At 35.3% G+C, this 10965-nt stretch overlaps 1 protein-coding gene across 1 annotated transcript in view; it reads right to left on the bottom strand.

The window, feature by feature from the left end:
* Positions 1 to 3977: 3977 nt before the first annotated feature.
* The window catches only part of LOC149144174 (uncharacterized), a 32209-nt gene continuing 25221 nt past the window's right edge, over positions 3978 to 10965 (bottom strand). The window contains exon 2 of the mRNA XM_089447157.1: positions 3978 to 4025. The gene's annotated coding sequence lies outside the window, so the exon portion shown is untranslated. The remainder of the gene's footprint in view (positions 4026 to 10965) is intronic.

Below are 10965 nucleotides of genomic sequence, written 5' to 3'. Positions count from 1 at the left end.
TGGAGGAAGGTTGGATACTCTATCAAGCTCACCAGTGGACCAATGCTCCTGTGGCGATAAAAAAATTTCACTTTAAATCCAACTGTATAAAATGTAATCAAAATAATCTATCAGCAATTCAACTTATTCTGTTGATTTCTATATAGGTCAAGCCTTTCATATGTTATCACTGCATCAGATCTTATGATCTAAAATGGTCAAATAATAAATTGAAGTGGTAGTGGAGGGACAATTGTTCAGTTTTAAGGAGTTTATCTTCTACTGAACATTTAAATATTCACACTCAAACTGATCAAAATAATAGTAGATGTTGTGGATCATCTATGGGTGGCCATCTTTCTTTGTCTTTCCAGGATTACCATGAGGCATTTTAGGGGTTTTCCTGCGAGTAATCAGTGACAGTGATCATTTGATGAGCCTGCATAGAATCTTTTAGTGTTGGATTTCTTTGTTAAGCACATGGTATGGGTCATCTATATTGTGATCATTATTGAAGTGTTGTTCTATTTTTATGTTGTGTTTTGCTTGGCTAGATTAGGGTTTGTTGTAATGTTCACCATAGATCAACAATCTCCTTATGACATTGACATTCTGTTAGATAATGTTGCACGCTTCCGTAGGCAACTATTAGTTTTTATCTCCAATATAACCTCCATCATATGACTATTGTGCTAAAAAATAATATTGCAATTTTGAGAATAAGGATTTTTATGATTATGGGTATTCAAGTTATGCCTTTTAAGTTTTGATCCAAGTTACACCTTGCACATTGTAAATGCCTAGCATGCAACCTTTTTTTTCCTGTTAGTGGTAAATACTACAAGTGTTATTTCTCATTTGGAGGTTGCTTTGAGAAGTGCACGCCAAGGGTGGAGGCTCATCTACATAACACAGACTTTTTTCAACTTAGTTGCTAGGTCTGAGGGGTATTTATTTCACCAAATTCACCAGAGACTTGTATCCAATCTCATCTCTTTTTAACATACCATTTGGGCAGGGTAAATCATAGTGAGAATGGAACTTCGGAGGAAGGTTGGATACTCTATCAAGCTCACCAGTGGACCAATGCTCTTGTGGCGATAAAAAAAATTCACTTTAAATCCAACTGTATAAAATGTAATCAAAATAATCTATCAGCAATTCAACCTATTCTACTAATTTATATAGAGGTAAAGTCTTTCATATGTTATCATTGCATCAGATCTTATGATATAAAATGGTCAAATAATAAATTGAAGTGGTAGTGGAGGGACAACTGTTCAGTCTTAAAGGGTTTATCTTCTACTGAACATTTACATATTCACACTCAAACTGATCAAAATAATAGTAGATGTCGTGGGTCTCCTATTATTTAGATGTTGTGGATCTCCTATGTCCTCCTTAAAGACATAAAAATTCATATTATTCTCCTTCAACACATAAAAATCCAGGTTGGCAACTGTATTTTTTTTGTTAGTTCACAGTCAACAAAGAAAGTGAATAAGCATGATGATGTTATTTTTTGTATTCTAACTCTTATGTCTACCTGTTATGATTTGGTGTTCATTAGAGGTAATGTAAATTGCACTTAAAAGAGAAGGGAAGTCTTTACAATTAGTGATAGTGTGATGCCTCCTGCTGCCAAGTCTACAGTAACAGTCTTTGATCACTCAGTTGCTGCCTTACAACAGTAAAATTTGAATTTAAAGAGAATTTAAGCAGTCTCACCACCCAAAAATGACATGCATGCTACTCCACTGGTCACTCTAAAGACTAGTTGATGGTGCCATCTTCTCTCGTGTGTGAGAAGTCGGACACAAGGCTATGAGAAGTCAGATTAATGCCTGATTAATAACATCCTGATTAATGCTACGAGTGCACTAACTGTCTTACAAGAGTGCAGGAACCTCACAACCTTGATTCTCTCAATCAATTTTCATGAGGGCCATATTCCTACAGATATTACGGGTTTTCGACAGCTTAAGATTTTAGCTCTTGGAAAATGTGGCCTTTCAGGCCAGGTTCCCAAATGGCTGCAAAATTGTAAAGAATTACAGGTTCTTGATCTCTCGTGGAATAAATTTACAGGAAGCATTCCTCCTTGGCTTGGCTATTTCAAATTTATGTTTTATTTGGACATGTCAAACAATTCCCTCTCAGGAGACATTCCCCTACAGCTTACCCAGTTGCAGAGTCTCACATCAATACAGAGCCTCACAACAACAAATAGAACTTCTCTGGAATTAACTCTTCACATCCTGGGACAAATTTGACCAATGCCATGATCTAGTGCATTGATATCTGAAATTTTGGGCGTTAACGGTGAGTCATACTTGCAAATAAAAGTGTAAAGATAGCTTTGCAAGAAGAGAATCTCCAACTTAAGGTCATTTTCCACTTGTGGATAAAGCAAGTTAAGTTTGGTTGGTTCTTGATCCAAAAATCCATAACTCAAACTATAATATGCTAACAACAAAATAAATAAATATGACAAAAATGAACTGGATTCGAATTTCAGTAACTCATGGTAAGTTCAATTGCTTTTTGACCTAAAAATTGGCACCTCGATTGCACTTTTCTAACACTGGCATAGAGCCATCTTAACCGTGGATCTGCAATATCAAAAACCTCAAGGTGCAAACCTCAACATTTTTTATCCCTCTCGAAAAAATACCAGGGAAAAATGCAACTATGATAGTTTTATAGTAGTCATTGTTTAAATATGGTAACAAAGATAAATATTTGTTGGTTCTTTCATATATTTTATGTTATAGCAATTAACAGAAAAGCCATGATGTAGAACTAGATCCACCCACCTAGTTGTAAAGCACCTTGACCTAGCTATTCTCTGTGCAATTAAATTAAAGCAAACCAACTGGATTTTTCTCCTTCGCAAGAAACCTTCGTGCATAATTAGGAAAAACTACAGGAATGGACTTCAGTCTTCAATTTATCTTGGCAAGCTGGCACAAAAAGGCCAAACCACTTCACTCAAAGTATACCAACTAGTATGAAGGATCTAAACAAAAATATTCAGATGATAGTCTTTCACAAAACAAGCATATAAATACTTTATCAAGAATGCCCATAAATTGCCTTGTTATAATATAAACAAGAATTACAAAAATTTGATATATGGATGTTATTAACTATTTTTGAAATATGAATAGATTAACAAATGTCCATGGAGTTGCAGGGGAAATCTACCAACAATAGTTGTACATTTTGAGACAGATACAAATCAAATAATGATTTGACTTCAAAAACAAATTGCAAGATTTCAGCAAAAAATCTAAAAGATAAAACTCAATTAGACAACACCATAATGTATTAATGATAATCACAAAACCATGAACCAGTTACTTTTCTCAAAATACATTTGTCCATATACATGGAATATACTACATTCGTCCATAAATTTGTCTCCCATACAAAAAACCGTAATTGTTGCAAGTTGGAGAAAAATAAAACATTAACAGGGTCTTCTTTAGTGAAAGAACCATGCTATCATAGACCCAAGAAAAATGATAACAACGACCCATTCACATACTAAGGATCTATATTGATGGTGATTAGTGATTTCAATTGCAGTGGATGGTGATCCTATGTCATATTTGACATCTACATATGTGCTTAACAATGCTTTGGATATTATATCACTAGACATCTTTTCAATGTCTGCAGAGTGATTGATGGTAAACTATTGAAATTGACAACTCCAATTTATTGTTTCCTTATAAAAGAATTTTAAAGTGTCCTTCTGAACCTGATAGATGTCTTTCATCTGATTACATATCAGCTCCGAATTGGTGAAGACTTCAATATCATTGTCATCATGTTGTTTTGCCTCTTTTAGCCCTTCAACAAGGGCAATGTAGTATGCCTCATTGTTTGTCATCATTCCAGGCACTTCTCTATTTCCATAAAATAAATAATTTGTTTCCATTGTAAAGGACAAATTTAACAAATGCTCGACCTAGATTTGGAAAGCAAGACACTTCAATGCATAAACGCCACTTTTTCACCATTTTTTGCACTTCAAAGCCCTGAAAAATAAGATAACAATAAATTCATGTTAAACGAGTAGACAGTTATCTATTTCTTAATACTCGGCATGTTTTTCAATGATATATAATTGAAAAAAATATTTATCTATTCCTAATCTATTCCACTAACTGCTAATCAATTGAATAGTCATAAACCATTCCATTCTTCTTTCATTTCATGTCTTTCAAATATCACTTGAATTTAATGGTGTTTCATATGGAACATTCATTCAAAAAATGTTAATTCTTTGTATATTAGTAGCCATAAATCCCAACAACGTTATGAATCTAAATAAAACAACAAGGGCCAAAGACATCAAAAATCAAAATATTCATGCTTAACATGGTGCTAATTAGCATTATGAGTCTGTTTATATATGTGTGACTATGAGGCTATAGATTTATCACAATCCATGTCTTCTTGTCTTGTTAGGAAATTTCTTTCGTTCAGTATATTTGGCTAGGAATGTGGTCCTTGCCAATTTTGTCCTGAGGTTGTGCTTGTTGTCTCAAGTCACCACCCATCATGGAGTGGCAAGCAGTTTTTAGAAAGGTGTGATTTGGAAGTAGCAACAACATCTCTGAATGTTGAACTTCATAAAAAGCAGATCGAAAATGGCAGCAGCAAAAGAAAAGGCAAAAGGTGCTTCTTCTAGTCTCTCACTAGCTCTGCAACAACTGACCTCTGAGGTTGAAGAGGCTAAGAAAGAGGTTGAAGTTCCTAACTAATTTCTTTGTCCGTTGTGATAATTAAGGGAAAAAAATTGATTCTGGCTTAGAAGATACTTCCAATAGTACATGCTTGAGTATGATTTTCCATGACTTTGATAAGCTTTAGCAGCGCTAAATAGTGACTCTTGAAATACCCTTTCTCATATACTCTTAAGATAGTAGACAAGTCCAACACTGCTAAACAAAGTACAAGAGAAATTGAAGCAGAGGCAAAAGCATGGGCATGGTTAAAAGAAGGAAAATCCTAAAGAGGAAAGCATAGCTAGTGTTAGCAGTGTTGAAAGTAACTGTATTACCAATAAAGGTGAATGAAGTTGGCTAAATTTCAAAGAACATGATGGTCTTATCAAGGAAGGGGATACCATAAGGCAACATCTTGTTGTACCAAGCAGTGAAACTCTCTAAAGTTGGTTGGTAAAAATGATGGGGCCCACATATTGAACAGTTCTAGCATCCCAATCTCTACTAGTGTTGTATGTGATGCTTATGGAAAAGACGGTGAACCTATTGGCTATTTCCTACTCCAGGAAGGTAACAAATGGGCAAATTCATGGAAAATTTGTTCCTCTATATGCAGACAAAAGTGTATGTAAATTGTGCATTCTTCACATCACATTGGCCCACAAGGATATTCTGGATGGGCATTGTTATGCATTTATTAGGCCATCTCTCTCAAACCAGTGGTATAAGCTTGATGATGCAAATGATACAGGGAGCAGGAATTCTAAGAAATGTACTCTGATTTTAACAAAGAGAGAGTCAGCTAAGGCCCTTGCGATGGCAAGGTTGGTTGTTGTTGGTCAAAACCATTATGGTGTGTTTCCTTCCAGAGGTAAGTTGTTGAATGTAAGGGAAACCAGCAATAAACAAATCATGGAAAATGCTGAGATTCAACATATCAAGCAAATCCTTGTTCTGCAACATGAAAAGGAATATGGCAATATCAAATCTCTGAGATATGGCCATCTTATGATTATGGAAGATCAAGATCATGATGGTTCACACATCAAAGGATTGTTGATCAACTTCATACACTCTTTCTGGCCATCCCTACTCAATACTCCCTCATTTCTTGTTGAATTCATTACTCCTATTGCCAAGGCAACCCATAAAGATGGGAATGAATTGTCTTTCTATACCATGCCTGAGTATGAATCATAGAGAAATTTTTTGGACTAATTAGCATCAGGGTGGACCATAAAGTTGCTAACATTTCGGGCTGGGAACTTATTCGGACCAGACTGACAAGCTTATCAAGTACAACAACTCTGTAAACAAGGAATTGTTCATATTTTCCATGGCTGGTTTGCAAAGCTCCATCCCATCCATGGTTGATGGTTTGAAACGAGGACAAAGGAAAATACCTTTTTGTTCTTTCAAAAGAAATTTTGTTACACAAGTGAAGGTGGCTCAATTCTTGGGTTATGTCTCAGAGCATTCTGCTTACCATCACGATGAGCAGAGTCTTGCTAGCACAATTATTGGAATGACACAAGATTTTGTTGGGAGTAACAACATCAACCTTCTTGTTCCACTTGGACAATTAAATAATACAATATTGAAGGTCCTTTTACCTTTTCCTGGGTGCTCATTTTTACAAGCTATCCTTGATTCTCAATTTGTGATCCTAGGGACAATCAAAGTTTGGTTGGCCGAATTTTCGTCTCCTATTTGGGGCAAATTGATGGTAAATAATGGTGGTGGTTGTACACCATGGTTGCATGGATACCCTTATATAACCTACTAAATGGAGCTCTCTCTAGCTCAGACCATTGGACGGATCTACCCCCTTCTTACAATACACTTACAAATGAAACCCATGTCTCAAGGACTCGTTATCTAGTGCCACTTTCTTGCCCGTTACTATGCTTATCTATAACAACATCATTAAATAAATGCATTAGAAACATTCAGATTGGTGTCAAAATTGATGACATAAAATTTCTTTAAAATTTACTTTGCAGGAAGCCCTTGAAGCAAATGATATTTGTTGTTGTCAATCATTTTGGGCTTTTGTCACTGTTTCATAAGTTGTGTTCTCCAAGTCTGATTCAAATAGTTTTTCAATACAAGAAAACAAACTTTGGAGAATTCATATTTTTATGAACTCTGAATTCTCTTGTTGGATAGATGAATTTGTTGGATCTTTTGTGAGTGGTAAAGAGATGATTACAACAGGAGTATCAAAATCACATGGCCATAAAGCCATCAGAATGTTGGTGAATTCCCTGTCAACAATGCTTGAAGATTTCATGAACGAATTTATCCTTATGTTATCTAAAGTAGGATTCTTATCTTTTCCAAATCAACCGAGGTAGAAGAATTGCCCATCAAAATCTGTTCTAAAAGTGTAAGTGAAAATATTGTACTATAGCATCTCAAAAACATAGGCTAGTAGCCTCAACCGTAGTTGGATTGGTGAAGTGTGTTCAAATGCCCATGTACAGAGAGAAGATAAACAGGGGAAAACTTCTTCAAAGTGAATCTCTCAAGCTGACAAGTGAAAATGATTTAATGCAATGGTCTCGTCCTCCTGAGCCTACAGTAATCATGGGTACTAGTGTAGAATTTGGGGATAGTCAACTTCACGAGAAGAAAATTTCTCTAGCATTGAAACAATTTGGTCATTTCTCGTTGTTCTGCTTTTCTAACCTATTTAACACCGTAAGTCACTACTATGAATGTGCTTCCAAGTTTCTTTAAGTACTTACGAATCATGATACAATGATATATTATTTTTTATTTCTAAGAAGGGCATGGGCTATGAAAACGACATTTATATTTTCATCGAATTTTCTAACTATATTTTTAGCTATGTCAGTCAAAACAGGGTAGTTCACAGACTCCGGAATGTTGCTACCTTTCCTGAAAGTTTTGACAGATGCTTCCCAGTTTGTATCCAAGTCAATGGGTCTCCTTCATAGACATCCATTTCAGCCTCTAGACATTCAGGCATCCCGAAGAATCTTTCCCTTATGATCAACTACACTTCTATGATCACGTGCCTCCAGAGCTTATGTTTGAACCTTCAAAAGATAGAAATATTGATAATCGTGCAGAGGGTGGATTTCGAAAAAGGATGTTTACAGTCCTTACCAACAAGGACCTAGTCAAATTACGAAGGACACATCGAAGGAGTCTTCGAGCTAAGCTACAGAGGAAAGGGCATAACTTAGATGAAGTCTTGAAGAGTAGGGTGTTTGTGAACGCTGTCACTAGAAAGGCAACATTAAAAAATAGGGAAAACAAGGATATCCATATGCCCGGGATGAACTGGGATGTTGTTAATTTCAAGAATGGGAAACCATTTGGTTGAATTTCATGTTCATGGCAGTGCCCATTTTCCAACATTATTGTTAATCTTGTCGCCGGTTTAGGAGGACGGGCCAAAATGATGAAGTGTTGCATTATTAAGTGGATGGAAAGTTGAAAGCAATGCCGAATTTGAGTTCAACTTAATATTTTAACAAATTATAATTTATAAACAATTTATAAGGATTTAATAACTCAGTACATAGTTATATGCAGGGTGCATTCTTCATGTCGAAAGCAGTGCATAGCTATATGCAGGGTGCATTCTTCAACTTTTCAAAGCAAATCAGATTGAAACCATTTCGATGTTGCATCAAGGTCATCTTTTGGTCGGTTTCAATCTTGATGGAGGGGCAGTGGTTCTGTGATGAGAGATTCATGTATCTCGTTCTTCATGTCGCGATAATCAGTTATTCAACAGGACAGAGAAGGCAGGTTTCATGGAGATCAAGGACTTACAGTTCAGGAGTTCCGGAGGCGCAGGCAGCTTGAGCAGTTCTAGAGGCACAGGGAGCTCGAGCAGTTCTGGAGCGTGATGAGTTCTGGAGAAGCAAGGGTGTGATGAGTTCTGGAAGCAGGGGTGCAGTTCAATTTTTTGAGTAGTTTTGAATTCAAACGGTAAACCCACCCACCACCCTCATTGTTGCATTAATGAGCAAGCGGAGTAGCCGACTGGACGGAGGGGATGTGACCCGATCAAATCGCGCTAGATTCTGATTCTAACATAATCTGATAATCGCATCAGCGTCGCAGGTTGGAGGATTGTTGGCCGGAGCCGGAGGTTTTTCCGGGCGAGAACGGAAACTGGGCAATTCTTCCACCTGGCTAGACTACTCATATATAAATAGCGTCATTGTCCCTAATTTTTTCAAAAAGATGGTATTCAAAGGAATTTTTTTGGTTAAGCATTGATGGGTTGGTCAAAGTTGTCACTTGAATATGTTACTCATAAGAGTAACCTACCTAATGCATACCCCTTTGCAAACTACTTTGGTTAAACAATAACTCAAAACAAAATTTAATTTACATGTGGAATACATTAATGGGACACCTTAATGCAAAAAGGGGTTGTGATTTTGGATTTTACATTATAAATTAAAGTGTTTTGTGTTTTGATTTGATTATATATAAATAGCATCATTGATTTTTTTTGGTTGAAGCATGGGTGTGTTGGTCAAAATTAACTCACTTGAATTTGCAAAGAATATTTGTAGAACCATGTGTACCATTTGACATTAATTAATCCTGAGTTATTGGGTAGAGAACCTTTGGTTTGCATTAAGAATGATCAGTTTCAACCTTTAATATATCTTGGTTACTACCGACCAAAACAATATTGCAATTGAGCTTTAAGATATGATTTTCTTCTAAATTGTGTAATAAAGCATTAATTAGCCAAGATAAAATAGGTTGTCATTTTGAGAATAAATGAATAATATATTTTATCCTACATTTGGTGATAAAACACTGACTAACCAAGATAGGAATAGATAGCACCATTTCAAAAACATAAAAATAAAGCATTTAGCCAGGGAGATGTAGCTTTTGCTAGCCATGAGATATACTACTTGGAAAAATGATAGGAATAGATATTGTCATTTAAGAACAAACCAATATTTCTTCTACATTTTGTAATGAAACACTAACTAACCAAAATCAGAATAGATAATGCAATTTCGAGATCAAACAAATAAAGCATTTAGTTAGAAGAATGTAAATTTTGCAAGCCATGAGCTGTTGCACTTGGAAAAATGGTGTTCTTGTTTTATCATTAGGGGATTTTTGAGGTCTAAAATGGGCCTCTCAAGGAAATTATAAAATAGTAGTGGAAATAATAAAATAAGATTATATGACATCATCAAAGTTTAGAGAGAAAAAAGAAAAAATATTTTTTCAACTCATATTTTCAACTTATCTCCCTATGGGTTTGCTCAAATTTGGAGCGGAAACACTCGTTGAATGCATAATTTGATTCTTCATCCAAGGAGTACCCATGTTTCCTACTTTCAATGGACCCTGTTACACGAAAATTAAGAAATACATGAAAAATGCGATTGCAATCACATTTTTCCATGTATTTCTCATTTTTCATGTAGCAAGGTCCATCAAAAGTATGCAACATGGATACTCTTTGGATGAGGAATTAAATTTTGCATCCAACAAATACTCCCACTCAAAATTTGAGTAAAACCTTCGGGAAATAAGTTGAACATACGAGTTGAAAAAAGCAATTTTATTATTTTATTGTTTTTTAATATTTTTGTCTTTTTACTCCAAAAATGGTGAATCATCCCCCGTGGTTGACATCATCATCTTGAATTCTATTGGTTCTTATAAAGTTTATTTTGATTGTACATTTGTATTAGGAGGCCCATTTTAGACCTCAAAAGTCCCCTAATGTCTTCTGTTTGCAAGGCTAATTTTTTTTGGGAAAAAGATGTTATGATGGCAAGATAATGTCTTTGAATATGGCATGGTATTTTTTTTGCTTAAAGATGTGGGAAGGTTCCTATTGAGTTCAAGATTATTTTCTCTTGGATTTTTGTGTCGTTGTGTGGTAGTGAAGTTTTTGACAACTATAACTATTAGTCCATAGAGGTTTTCGATTAATCCAAAGATATATGATGAATCGAAAAGCATGATATTAAAAGTGTTGGTGTTGTTATAAGGATGCTATCACAAGGACTTACAATTCAAAGCCAAATTCCATGTTGAAAAAGGTTTTGGTGCAAATAATGCCTTATTGATCTTTTGTATCTCACACTTGTTATGTATGTGGAATTATACAAAACACACACCCAACAACAATCTCAACATGTACTTAGATGAGAATGAATGTGAAACAAAATATTGACATATTGATATGTCAATGTAGCTAAATAACCTATAACATTAT

The sequence above is a fragment of the Pinus tabuliformis genome, chromosome X (assembly GCF_031772625.1).
Source record: "Pinus tabuliformis cultivar Carrire ecotype Pingquan chromosome X, CPIR1, whole genome shotgun sequence".
Lineage (NCBI taxonomy): Eukaryota > Viridiplantae > Streptophyta > Pinopsida > Pinales > Pinaceae > Pinus > Pinus tabuliformis.
The sequence above is the reverse complement of the archived record's forward strand: the minus strand, read 5'-3'. Positions and strand labels throughout refer to the sequence as shown.